General features: G+C 44.6%; 1 protein-coding gene across 1 annotated transcript in view; it reads left to right on the plus strand.

Moving 5' to 3' along the window:
- UBE2H (ubiquitin conjugating enzyme E2 H) overlaps positions 1 to 13,746 on the plus strand; it is a 310,921-nt gene that overhangs the window by 105,600 nt on the left and 191,575 nt on the right. The gene's annotated exons all lie outside the window — the stretch shown is intronic.

Genomic DNA, 13,746 nt, shown 5'->3' on the forward strand with positions numbered 1-13,746 from the left:
CCAGTTCAGACATGGCCATATGCAAATCAGTCTTGACCCTGTGCCTCATGGGAACAGTCCAGCCCGAACTGCCAAGCCATGTCTTCCCTGGACCGGAATCAAGCATCCTAGGACCGGTTTCTGGCTATCAGCCGTCATCAGCCAGGATAGCTTGACTCCAGTGGCATAGTGAGCACGGGTCCCACGTCTGGGAATACCCATCCCACTTAGGGCGAATAGCGTTACAACAAACAAATGATGGACGGAATGCTGACAATGCAGACATTCTCCCCCAGTCAAGAGATCTGGGTTAAATCCATCGTTCTTTTGCCCACTACGCCACCCCAGTTCAGACATGGCCATATGCAAATCAGTCTTGACCCTGTGCCTCATGGGAACAGTCCAGCCCGAACTGCCAAGCCATGTCTTCCCTGGACCGGAATCAAGCATCCTAGGACCGGTTTCTGGCTATCAGCTGTCATCAGCCAGGATAGCTTGACTCCAGTGGCATAGTGAGCACGGGTCCCACGTCTGGGAATACCCATCCCACTTAGGGCGAATAGCGTTACAACAAACAAATGATGGACGGAATGCAGACATTCTCCCCCAGTCAAGAGATCTGGGTTAAATCCATCGTTCTTTTGCCCACTACGCCACCCCAGTTCAGACATGGCCATATGCAAATCAGTCTTGACCCTGTGCCTCATGGGAACAGTCCAGCCCGAACTGCCAAGCCATGTCTTCCCTGGACCGGAATCAAGCATCCTAGGACCGGTTTCTGGCTATCAGCCGTCATCAGCCAGGATAGCTTGACTCCAGTGGCATAGTGAGCACGGGTCCCACGTCTGGGAATACCCATCCCACTTAGGGCGAATAGCGTTACACGGGTCTGCAGAGCCTGCTGAAGCCAGTGCTTTATCATTTCTTACACTGGAGGCAAATAGATAAACTAAAGGTATTTTGCTTCTATGGTGAGTTTACTTGTGTATTTGACTGGTTGAGCGAAGTGATGGTACATATACTAATGTTTAAAGTTAACTATGCCATTGGGCAGGAGTGAGGGTAGGGAATGACCATCTGAGCATCAAGAATTCATCCAAGCCTATTTTTTCCACATATGTCTTTCTTGGGCACATAATCATAAGACTGTTCAAACTGCATTTCCTAATGAATCCCCCTTTCAATTTGCTTGATATCAAGACTAGTAGCAAAACAACGCCTTGTTTCTTGGGTAAATGTATGCACTGTCAATTTTCAGACTCAAAACATTTCGCATATGGTGACCAATGGACTGGTGTTTGCATGATGCCCATTCTACAAGTGTATTTTGGACTGTTCTCCTGATAAGAATTTAGAAGGAAGTTCTTTAATACACTGTCCGCATATTTGTTTTCTTGCCAACGTAATCGGATAGTAAAGTAGGTTCTTTTTACTACTTGGCATAGCTGGGTGTAATGACCAAGTTAACCAGAAATAACTAAAGGTTTGCATACCACAAACTTCATTTAAGCTATTGGACAATCTACAATTTACAGAACATCAGAAGAGTTGGAGACTTGGACATGATTCAATTTGAATTTGGGCATCTTGTCTGCTATGGATAGAGATGAAATGTTTCTTCTTAGCGTTGTAGCTTGAACATCATGTCGAAGAACAATAGATACTTGCCAGTTATCGTCACTCTCCAGTGTTGCAACAATGTCCTGTAGTATGTTATACCATTTGCCTACTACTTACAATGTCTGACTTGGCAAGCTGAACGTACTTTCAACTACATGACCGCTTCTTTTTAAACTTAATGTTTACATGTAAGAAGCAACACTGATTGTTAAGCATATCCAAATCTGGAAAGTTTGGACCCAGTGCAGTGACATAGCTTATACCAAGATAATAACTACGAAAACGTCTTCTCAAGAGTCAATTATAGTTTGGGAAATATTTCCACCATTACAAACAACAACAATGTCCCACAGAGATGAATTTATAATTCACAATTTTATTTATCAATATATATATTTTTTTAATTTTATCTTTTTAAACATCAGTTTTAGAATGCATTTCAATGTGTTTATGATTTTACAAAATAGAATACATAGTCAGAGCCAAAATGAAAAGCGAGCCCAAGAAAGAGACATACAAAAGACTTTCTCTGTTGTGCATACTAACAATCCAAGCATTCGCTCCATTCACACTACACAACATAGTTTAACATATAAAAACATATGATAATACAGTTCGAAGAAATATATACAAATAAAAGTGAAGGAAAGAGTAAAGCGCCGACGCGCTTTTCGGAGTGGAATCAGAGATCCACGATTCCTTCGTCAGGGCGCAACAATCCTTTAATACTTCAAGGAGGGGTCAGATTCAATCCAGACTCTTCCAGTAAGTTTATCTCACATAGAGTACATACACAGGCTCTAGGTAACAATAAATGGGGACTTGAAAAGACACTCTGTGGAGGCAATGGAAACATACTTTAGTCTAATTTTATGCAAGATATGGGTGAAAAATATTCATATCTAATGAGGAGCTTGGGACAAGACCAGAAGAAATAAAAAATAAAAAAATAGAAAACTATTATTAGAATGTGAATGAGTAAATGTGCACGAAACAGAGAAAATGTGATGAAAGAAAGATCCACTGAACCATCACCAAAAATAAAGTGCTGGAAAAGGAGTATTTAACAACAGATGCTAACACCTACTTTATCAATATATGCCAAAAGCGTAGGTCCATGCATAGGGACAATTATGATGCAATAAATGGGGTCTCCATAATTGCCGTAACCTGATTGAGAGAAAAAGAAAAGGGAATGAATTGAATCGAAGCATATAACATAAATGCCGGGTAGAATGGGCAAGCGGTATAGTTAAATTTGTAAGGCCTATTAATTATGCAAAAAAGCCAGATCATAACTATATGTTCCTTACATAATGTATTTTGTGCATATGAAAGGAAATGCGAGCAGCAAAATTGGATACATGTCCTGACGGTAAATAAGTATCCATCTGTGGTCCTCAATTAAAAATTAATTCACACAGGGTGACATAGAGTAGATGATGAAATCAGATCATGGACATAGAAGACTCAGCGATGGGAAAGTCTATGGAGTGAGTCACAAATGAAGCAGGTAGATGGTGAAAAATACTGCTCTAAAGGAGGCACTGTGATAGGCCACTAGTACAAATCATAACAACTTTAAAAAAAAATAGGTATAACTAGTGGAGCTGTTTGTTACATACCTAGTATGGCTGTTTGTGGAGTTGTTAGTTACATACAGTCTCAGTGATGGGAAAATATATGGTGTAAGTCACAATTGAAGCAGGTAGATGGTGAAAGTTCCTACTCTAAAAGGGGCACTGTGATAGGACACTAGTACACATCATAACGACTTGAAAGAAAGTATATCTAGTGGAGCGGTTTGTTACATACCTATGTATACAGAGTTGCCAAAGTGCTCGTCAAGGCGGTCCTTTAATGGATGTGTAATGACTTGAATTGGAATAGAGCGTCACTAAGGGGAAGCAGGAACAAAAGGTGAGAGGCCATAGCGGGAGCCAAATTTGTATGAGAGAATGTATTAAGCTGGAATAAGAATTTAAAATCGGAAAAGAGACTTACATAAAGAATCCATCCAACACCCGGTGGGTGGACTACGAGATGCTGTATGATGGGGTCCAGTGTTATGAGATTACTGGAGTACGTTTAAGATTAAAGGGGCACTAAAGACAAAACATAAACAGAAGTAAGGACGATATTCCTACAGGTCGGGTGAACAAGCTCTATCCACAGAGTATGCAAATACCTTGGATATAGGCTGATAGGTCGGACAGGATGGCAGAATCTTCGGAACTGGTGTCGAACAATGCACGAACGGACCAGAATACGGCTACGTAATATACAGAAAAAAGACCGGGAAATTTCTTCTTATCTCTCCACTCTCCAGTGTTGCAACAATGTCCTGTAGTATGTTATACCATTTGCCTACTGCTTACAATGTCTGACTTGGCAAGCTGAACGTACTTTCAACTACATGACCGCTTCCTTTTAAACTTAATGTTTACATGTAAAAAGCAACACTGATTGTTAAGCATATCCAAATCTGGAAAGTTTGGACCCAGTGTAGTGACATAGCTTATACCAAGAACATATTGCACCATAAGGCACATCTTCTTAAAACCCCCTTGTCTGATACAATCCGGAGTGTCATCCAAACATTTTGAGGTTTCAAGTTGGTTTCAGATTGATAGTCTGAAATTAGTCATCCTGTTTCTTAATTGGTCTTCAATCTTTATTGAAAAATGTAAAGGTTGAATGATTGAAAAGAGTTGCTAGCTGGAACCTGCAAGAAGACTGCTGCGTGGCTCTGAAACACTATTTTCAGTAGCCTCATTCGTTGCTCTAATATTCTCTAAAAAGCATGACAATATAATTAGAAACCTGGTGTTACATCCCCATTTCTTTAAAGGCCACTTTATCTTCTTGCAGGCAAGGCCCACCTCTCGATGCCCAGATGAATCTGTAAAGTAATCCCTGAATTTTAGTTGCTTTAACCTCATTAATGTAAAATGTAATACACTCAAACGTATACTTTTGAGAACAGCATCTTCAGCAGGTTTGCTCTACCAAGTAAGTGAGGGGGAGATGGGTCCATCAATTTAATTGCACCTCAGCTTGTTTTATTAGTTTTCCCATAATTAGCCGAGAGTATAGCATTAAAATCTATTATTTGAACACACAAATACTTAAGTTCATCTACTGCATGTGGTGAAGTGTAATCTTAGTTCCATGCCATTATGTAAGTTTAATTTATATTGAGGCTGATCACACACCAAACTCATCACTGTCTTAAGCCATTTTCTCAAGGAATGGTATGTAGGGAGTCAGTAGTTTTCATAGCCTTATAAAACTGCATGAGACGGTCCCAGGATCTAATCTTAATGTTTGAGGTAGAGTTCAAATGTGTTATTAAATAGCCCAGTAAATGAAGGTGACTTTTTCCTTTTGTGGCCCTGGCTATTGTGTATATCTATCAGGCGCCCATTATTATAAATGTAGGCATAAGGAACATTGTTTAACACCCTTAGTGCTGCTACTATTTTCTCACCCTGACAAAAGAACTTCAGCATACCCTAATCAAAGGCTTTAGTGGTGTCAATGGGACAGAATTCAGAACAGCCAAGTTAATAGATCCAATAGTTATATAAGTTTGCTCTGCTTTCCAGAGAGGATAAATTCCTTTTGATCTCAGTGCACAAGAAAACGCGAAAATGTGCCCAGTGTACAGCAATTTGTCGGAGTGATAACCTCAACATTTCTAATGCATGTCATGCATGGCTATCCCTATTCTCGGCTTCCACCCCCTCAGCCTCCTGGTTTGCTTGCTCAAGGTCTGCGATTTCCTGTTGTGCCGCACTTTGGTTGGAGATCATCTGTCCCCTCAACATTGCCTTCTGCTCTTCCCAGAGCATTGTCTGGGAATTTCCAGAGTCCTTATTAAGTTCAGTATAGTCAGGGATGTGCCTGAGAGTTTGCAGAAAGCGCCTGCAGCTAATCCAGCGCCACAAGCCAGCCTTTGGAGGTGTTGACTATTTAAAAGTGTCAGCAGTAAAGGAGAGTGCCCCCCTGAGCCTGTGGCAGGAGGTGTACTTGTGATATCATTGTGGCGTCTGTGGCAGGTAGAAAAAAGTAATCGATCCTAGAGGAGGAACTGTGCGGATTGGAGTAGAACGTATCATCCCTAGTGTCAGAATGAAGAGATACCAGATATCAGCAAGAGCTATAGCTCTTGCCCATACACTCAGGAAAGTGGATTTGTGAGATTGTATACTGTTGGTGTCCAGGTTGGGCTTCATGACGTCCCCTGCCTACCACTGTCCGCCCTAGTGGGGACTGCAACCGCATTCAAGTGAGTGTCTGAGGTTTGTCCTCCACCAGCATAGGGAAGGTGTACGCAGACCCAAAGGTCCAGTGTCTGGGCCAATTTATGTTAATAGAAGGGAAGGTGGAAGGCAGACTGTCATGAGGTGTGTGTGTTTGTGTAACCTGCAGTGGGAATTGCTTATGTAGGAGGATGGCCGTTCCCCTGGAGGTTCAGATGTAACCTGTGTGGTATATTCTGGACTTGGGAAGGGGCAGTAATTGCCCAGTAAGTAGGTCTCCTGCAACAATATGATCTGTGGAGAGCATCTTTTGAGATATTGGAATACTGCACCCTTCTTGATTTTATTATTCAGGCCTTTGACATGCCATAAGAAAATTCTAAATGAATCATGTGATGTCGTCATGGTGGGTCATAACTCTGGATGGGCTTGAGTGGTCTGCATGTTGTAGTGTATAGTGTGAACATGAACTTATACTAACTAAACTAAATATTTTCCCAACACCTCCCGCCCTACATCAGTCACCATTCCCCAACTAATGTGTATGTATGGTGAGGCGCATGGTCTCCGCAAGTAGTGAACCATATATAGGTGTAAATATAACATTTAGCCCAGCCGACCCAGCTCATTCAATGCATGAGTACAAAGTCACTGTTATGGCATTACCATGTCCCCACAAATTCACCATTCTTTGCCACCCTGTACTATGCATTTGGTGTCCTTGGTGAAAGAATATTCAAAGGTTAGCAGGCCGCATGGTTCAAAGCTCCTGAGGGGTCACATCTAGAGCCATGGTCGGCAGTAGGAGTGGTCCTGCTGCCTTCCACACGGCCAGAGCCTGGAACGACCTTCTGCTCCACCTCTGACTGATAACATCGCTCCCCATCTTTGCAAGAAACCTCAAAACCTGGCTCTTCAACAGACCCCCTCCTTGATGAACTGGAACCTATGAACCCCCCCATACCCCCCTGCGCCTTGAGACCCTTACGGGTGAGTAGTCGCGCTTAACAAACACCTGATTTGAACAGCCCCTCTCATCCAAGCCGTATTGCTGCGAAGAGCTGTCTCCACTGTCCTCCCCTTTGAATGCGTAGTCTGTTGTGACCTCCTGGAGCGGCTCGTCCGTGGGAGTCAATTTTCCCCCTGTGTGATGCTCCACTGGATTGCTTCCCTGTCTGATTCCATATTTCTAGCCAATCCCACACTACTTGTGGCATTGTAAAGAAGTGTGTTTTGCCATCATGTATGACTTTTAGTTTTGCTGGAAACATTAGTATATACTTTAACTTCATTGCCTTGGGTTTTTGTTTGCAGGCTGAGTAGGATCACCTTTTCTGTTACAATTAAGGTATAGTCAGAATAGATGCCGATTCGTGCAGAGTCACGCTAGAGCGGCCTGTTGAGGCTTTCACAGGATGGTATCCCGGCCCCCATATTTGAGAGCCCGGGCAATCAAGGGCCTTGGGGGGGGGGGGGGGGGGGGGGGGGTAGCCCAGAACGGTACCTTGCTGCCAAGGATCTATAGGCCCTCGTGATAATGAAGCAGGGGGACATGGAGTCTGCCGGAAGCCACAGCCTTGCAGTGAGGAAAGCTCCCTTGCGCGACCCCTCTGCACCCTCTGGAATGCAGACAAAGGGCAGGTTATTGCATCTGGATCTGCCCTCCACCCGGAACTCCATGTGGGCCGGTCTGTCTTGCAGACCAGCTAAAGTGAGACAGGATAGTCACTGTCCTCCTCGATCGAAATCCATTTTTCTACTTCGGCAACTGTCTGCAATTTTCTGGACATCATGCCGGATCAGGGTGACCTCAGCCCAAACACCTCCAATTTGTTCCATGTCTACCCCTGAATGCATTTTATAAGCCATCGGGGCACAATCGACATCTCTGCTGCGTGTCCTAGCTAAGTGGCGCCCTCAGGATCCCTTGCAGTGGTGGTGGAATATACGTCTATTTTTATCTATTGCATGGTGGAAGTCTGCAAGTTTCCCATCCTTAAAATGCCAGGCTAGTCTGCCCACCCACCCCAACCCCCCCCCCCCCCCCCCCCCAATCTGGGCGCGCCCCTCTCTACAGCATCCAGCCAGTCACTCCCTCTCGTGCTCCCCTGGGAAATAGGGGTGTAGAGTGCAGCAAGGCACAGCATGAAGGCCACCATATAGTTGAGAGAGGTTGCAGAAAATCACTAATACAGGGGGATAGAGGGTGGCATGGAGGTTGCCCTCCCATGGGTGCAGTTGTGCTTGTTCTCACACCGGCTTTGCTGATCCTCCAAAGTCTGCCTGGAGGTCCCCCTAGGCCTCTACATGGCTCCCGATACCCCAGGATTCAAGCCAGCAAATTGAGTAGCCCCCGACCCTCTCGCACAGCCAGTTGGGACCCTGGGGCTGGTAGGCGGGGTCCCAGAGTCATCCTTGCAGCATCCCTCAGCACGGAGGCTTGATAGTCCATGCCCACTTCCTTTCCCCTAGTATCTCTCCAACGCTTGACAGTGTGAGGCCGGCGGCTGCGTTGTCTGTGTGCTGTGGGCTATGTAGGTGGTTTCCTGATGCGGCAGCAGTGCTGGCTTGGCTGCGGGAATCAAGAGTGCGTTACTCGTTATGCGCAGCTGGTCACGCCCACTGTTTTTATTCAAAGTTTGAGGTTTGCAAAGGCTTCTGGGTAAGGAACCATGGTGAGAGCCCAATTCTGGATTCCCTGGGTGCTGGCTGAGCTAGGGCCAAAAATCCACAGCTACCCACATTGCAAGAAAGGGTCAGTTTTGAGTGGAAAATTGTGATATGTTTATGTTTTGTTTGGGCTCTTTACTGTCACGGGCACTAGGCCTACCCACACAAGTGAGGTACCATTTTTATTCAGAGATTTGTGAACACAGAATAGTAGAACATAAGTTATTACCAATTGGATGTCTCTGCATTTGTGCCTCCCAAATGTAAGCCAGTGTATAAGAAAAATATTTATTGAAAAATGCCATCCATCGCATGCTAATATGGGTTCCCACAAATTTAGCGATGTACACCAGATACTGAGTTTAGGAGCAGTGGTCATTTGTACCTTCGTAAATACATGGGTATACCCATTTTCACTCTTTATATTTTATTATATGAATTGCTCTGTACACCATGAAAACCATTATAAGATGCAGCCAAGTTGTTGGTACCTTGGGTTCTTGGACAACCTCCAAACCCTATATATCTCCGCAACCAGAAGAGTCTAGCGGGCATAATAGTATATTGGTTTTGTAAATCAACCGTCGTGACAAGAGGTTACAGATGAAAACGTTGTCACAAATAACCTTTTTCCTACTCCTTTTCAGTATTTTTTCATTTCAACAGTTAACTTCTTTGGGAAAACAGTGAGCGTTACAGAAATTACTGAATGCTGAAATCTTTTGTCTACTTTTAAAAAATTTACAACTTTCTGAAGTCACCCAAGAGTTTCACAACTGCTTCACAACAAACTGGAAATAGGTTGAAAAGCACAACAATTAGGAACAAGTATTGGCATAGCTAATAGGTCTCACCTTTGGGACTTTAAGTGTTTAGCCAAAAGCTATTGGCTTGGCCAATGTCTTTAAGCTATGTTTTAGAGTAGTGTGGCTGCTGTGCAGCATGTTAAAAAGTTATAATAAAGTGTTATAAGCATTTTTGTTACCTAGTATATAACCAAGCTGTTAGCCGCATGTGATGGTCCACAGGGACACACTGTGAATACCACAGCTTTATATTATCATTATATCATGTAGACATGGAACAAAATGTCCAGCTCTTCTGATGAATACTGGTATTGTAAATAAAGCTTTAGGACACAGTCCCGCCAAGTACCACACATCCGGTGCTAGACTAACTTATATAGTGTGAAGTCCGCAGCACCGCACAAAAATGTTAGATACGTGTTATAGCACCCCAAGGCCACCCCACAAGACGTGCATAACTGGACTTTCATTTAATCAGCAAGCATGCTGTCCTTAAGTGCACTGTGCTGTCCCTCAAAATACAGCTCGTTGACAAATCTGCAACTATAAGCAGCTGCGTACCAGGTGGTCTGTCGCAGCCTGTGGCATAATCAAATACAATCCGGAGGTCCTGGCAGCGCTCTGACATTGATCCCGGGGCCGTACCTTGACTGTTGTGACCTCTGCCATTTGTGCAAGCAGTGCATCTGGCTCTGAGGCAGCGGATGGCAACTTCTGTTTTTCCTTGCTGTACTTCCCGAAATGAGTTGTACCTCATCGGTCCACATTCAACCCCACAGTGTTTTGATTGAATAACCAAGTTTTGAGTTGTTTACGGAAGGCAAGGAGAGAGGGGGTGTTTTTGCTGTGAAGGGGGAAGTGTGTTCTGTAGTCTGGTGGTGGCGACTGTGAATCTTCTGTCGCCCCAGGAGGATATTTTTGTTCTGGGGACATTTATCAGGTTTGCAGCTGAGGAGCGTAGGGTCTGGTTGGCTTGTAGGGGCATAGTATTTTTTTTAGGAATTCAGGTCCTGTGTTTACTGCCTTATAGCCGATACATAGGGCCTTGAACTTTGTTCGGATTCTGATGGGCAGTCAGTGGAGCTGACGTATTAAATTGGATGTAGGTTTGAATTTGGCAGTTTTGGTCAGGATCCTTGCCGCTGCGTTTTGGATAATTTGCAGTTTAAGACTCTTTCCTGGGCGGTAAGGAATAGGGCATTACAATAGTATACCTTGGACATGACTAGGGTGCTCATTAGTTTTCCCGGCATTTGAAGGAAGGTAGGGCAGGAGTTTCTTTATCATTTTGATGGTGTAAAATGCAGAGGAGACCACGTTATTGGCGGGTTGAAAAAATGATAATTTATCGTCAAAGATGATACCTAAGTTTCTGACTTTTGTTACGGGTGGTGGGGGTCTTCCCAACTCTGCTGGCCACCAGGATGGAGACCAGCTGGGGGAGAGGTTGCCAAAGATCATTACCTCTGTTTTTTCGGAGTTTAGTTTGAGGCAATTGTTTGCCATCCATGTGCTTATTGCGAGCATTCCAGTTTGGAAATTTGCCGCAACTTTTTCTCCGTCACTGTGGGTCTCTATTACTAACAGTGTGTCGTCTGCGTATGTAGACAGACGCATGCCATGAGACTTGATGACCCTCGCCAAGTCGGACACATATATGTTAAATAAGGTCGGACTCGGCGAGGATCCCTGAGGAACACCACAAGGGAAGGTGAAGGGTGGGGATTTGAAGTCTCCTAGTGTTACTGTTTGGGAACGGTTGGAGAGGAAGGATGTTGGGAGGGCTTTGGCGTTATTTTTAATACCTATGGTAGAGACACGGTCGATAAGTGTAGTGTGATCGACCGTGTCAAATGCTGCTGATAGATCCAGCAGCACCAAAGCCGCGGCTCCTCCCTGATAGAGTATCATTCGGATCTCGTCGGAGGCCTTGATGGGGGCTGTTTCAGTACCGTGGCCCTGGATGTTGTCTAGGAGGTTGCTTTCATTAATAAACTGTGACAACTGAGTATTGATTACTTTTTCTAAGATTTTAGCAGGGAAGGGGAGGCAGGCGATAGGTCTATTGTTTTTGGTTTCTGTGGGGTCGAGGTTGTTGCTTTAGTAATGGTTTGATGACTGTGTTTCCCCAAATGGGTGGATAGGTTCCTGTAGTGAACATAGCGTTACAAATGTTAGCTAGTACTGGGGCAGTGATTTCGGGTATCATTTTTAGTATGGTGGGTGGGCATGGGTCATTGGAGGATCCTGATTTGATGGAGGAAATGTGGTCTAGAATTTGGTCTGGCGTGACTTGGGTGAATTCCAGAAGGGTAGGGAGGGTGCTATTGGTGAGGCCAGGTTGAGTGGGGATAGGTGTGTTAGTGTTGTCGGTGGGCGCAATTGTCTGGTTGTTGGTAGAGGAATGGGCAGCAAAGTTAGTATAGATATGGCTAACTTTTTCTTGAAAGAATGTGGCTAGAGAGTCGCAGAGTGTTTGAGTGGAAGTTATGGAGGGGACGGGTTTGGGGCCAGATAATCTGGTTACGACCTGGAACAGCTGTTTGGTGGAGTCTTGTGCTGTTTCGATTTGGTTAAGATAGTACTTACTTTTTATCTGTGATTATGAGGTGTTTATATTTGTTAAGTGCTAACTTGTATCGTGTTTTATCGTAGTTCCGACGCCACTGTCCTTCTAGGTTTCTGCATGTTTGTTTTTCGAGCCTGAGTGCTTCTGAGAACCATGGGGCTCATGGTGTTTTTCTGTTTTTGGAGGTATTTTTTTGCGGGACCAAGGTGTTGAAGGCTGAATGGAGCCATTGAGTGTATTGCGTGGCTGCATTCTCAGGTTCATACGGTGGGTCTTGTTGGGAGGACAGGAGGTGTGATTTGAGAACGGTAGGGGAGATACTTTTTAAGGCCTTGAATTGTTTGGGTGGGGGGGGGGGAGATTGGTTGAATAGACCGTCCAGAGTGTGGCCTGCTGAGTGGGTGGGTTTTGTTACTAATTGAGCGAGTCCCGTTGGTTCTAGTTCTGCTAAGAGGGTTGAGGTGTCGTGGTCATTGTGAGCTTCCATGTGGAAATTGAAGTCCCCTAGTATGGTGAAATTGCTTTCTCCAGCTAAGGGTTCTAGGAGATGCCCAATGAAAGCGAGGAACTCAGCTCGAGGTCCCGGTGGGCAGTATAGGAGAATGCCTTTGAAGGAGTATGCATGTAGGAGTAGTGTTGTGAAGGTAAAAGCTTCGCAGGTATTGATAGGGATTAACTCTGTCCTTATTGAGTAATGTTCACGATAGATAAGTGCCAGTCCACCGCCCTTTTTTGTGGATCTGTCGAATCTGCTGACACAGAAGCCGTCTGGGGTTACTGTGGAGAAGTCTGGTCCTGAAGATGGGTCTCCCCAAGTTTCTGTTACAAAAAGGACATCGAGTTTATGGTTTTCTAGGAGATTTAATAGTTCATGTTTATGTTTGGGTAGGGAGCGAGCGTTTATAAGGGCTGAGTTGATAGTGGTATGATTGCTGTGGGAAGGGGGGCCCCTGGTGGGTGGGTGCTTTTGTGTGGTGTTTAGAGTGAAAAGACAATTAGGGCAGTGTGTGGGAACTTGGGTGGATAAGATTTCCAGATTGAAATGGGGACATTTCTGTTTGGTATTGAAGGTGTTGGATATGTCTTTTAATTGTTTACTTGAATAGGATATGAAGTTAGTGTGGGGCTTTGGTTGAGAACGACCAGAGAGGGGTGGACCTGTGCCTGGTCGGGCTTGCCTTTGGCGCGCGGGTGGCGCCCCGCTGCGCGTGGAGATGCATCCTGTTTTTGAAGGGGAGAGATCAGCTGCTAGTCAGCTGACTCGTCCGATCTGCCGGAAGTTGTAGTCACTTCCTGTGTGCCCCTCCCTGTATTCCCTCCACTCAATCCGCTAGTCGGCGGTGGACCGGGGAATACGTGTAGTGAAGGTGAGTGCTGGCAATAATGGTGCTCAGTGATTTAAAAGCGTATTTTTTTTTATTTTTTTAAAACCGCAAAGCCGTCAACAATATTAAAATACAGTGCGAGTTGAAGGAGCCCTTTCCCAGGCGCTCCTGATCACAGCAAGGTCGAGGTCTGTCTCCCCTCAAGCGCGTAGCACTTGCTACCCCTTATGGGGTTGTGACGTGTTTTTTTCGGGGAGTAGCACGCTACTCTAAAATACATAAAGGAGTAGTGGTGAATTAGTATAGTAAAATATGAAAGTAATTTGAGTGATGGTCATGTTGGGCTGTTTGGATTGAAAAGGTTACTGGAGGGATAGAAGAGGGAAGGATTTAGACATTTCTTTTTTGGAGGGCATAGCAGTAGGAGGAGACTTTGGATAAGTAAAAGATGTGGAGGGGGAAGAGTCAGAGGGAAGGTTTTAGGAAGGCTTGTTTTTGGGGATCAGAATAGT

This window comes from Triturus cristatus, chromosome 4_1 (assembly GCF_964204655.1).
Source record: "Triturus cristatus chromosome 4_1, aTriCri1.1, whole genome shotgun sequence".
NCBI lineage: Eukaryota > Metazoa > Chordata > Amphibia > Caudata > Salamandridae > Triturus > Triturus cristatus.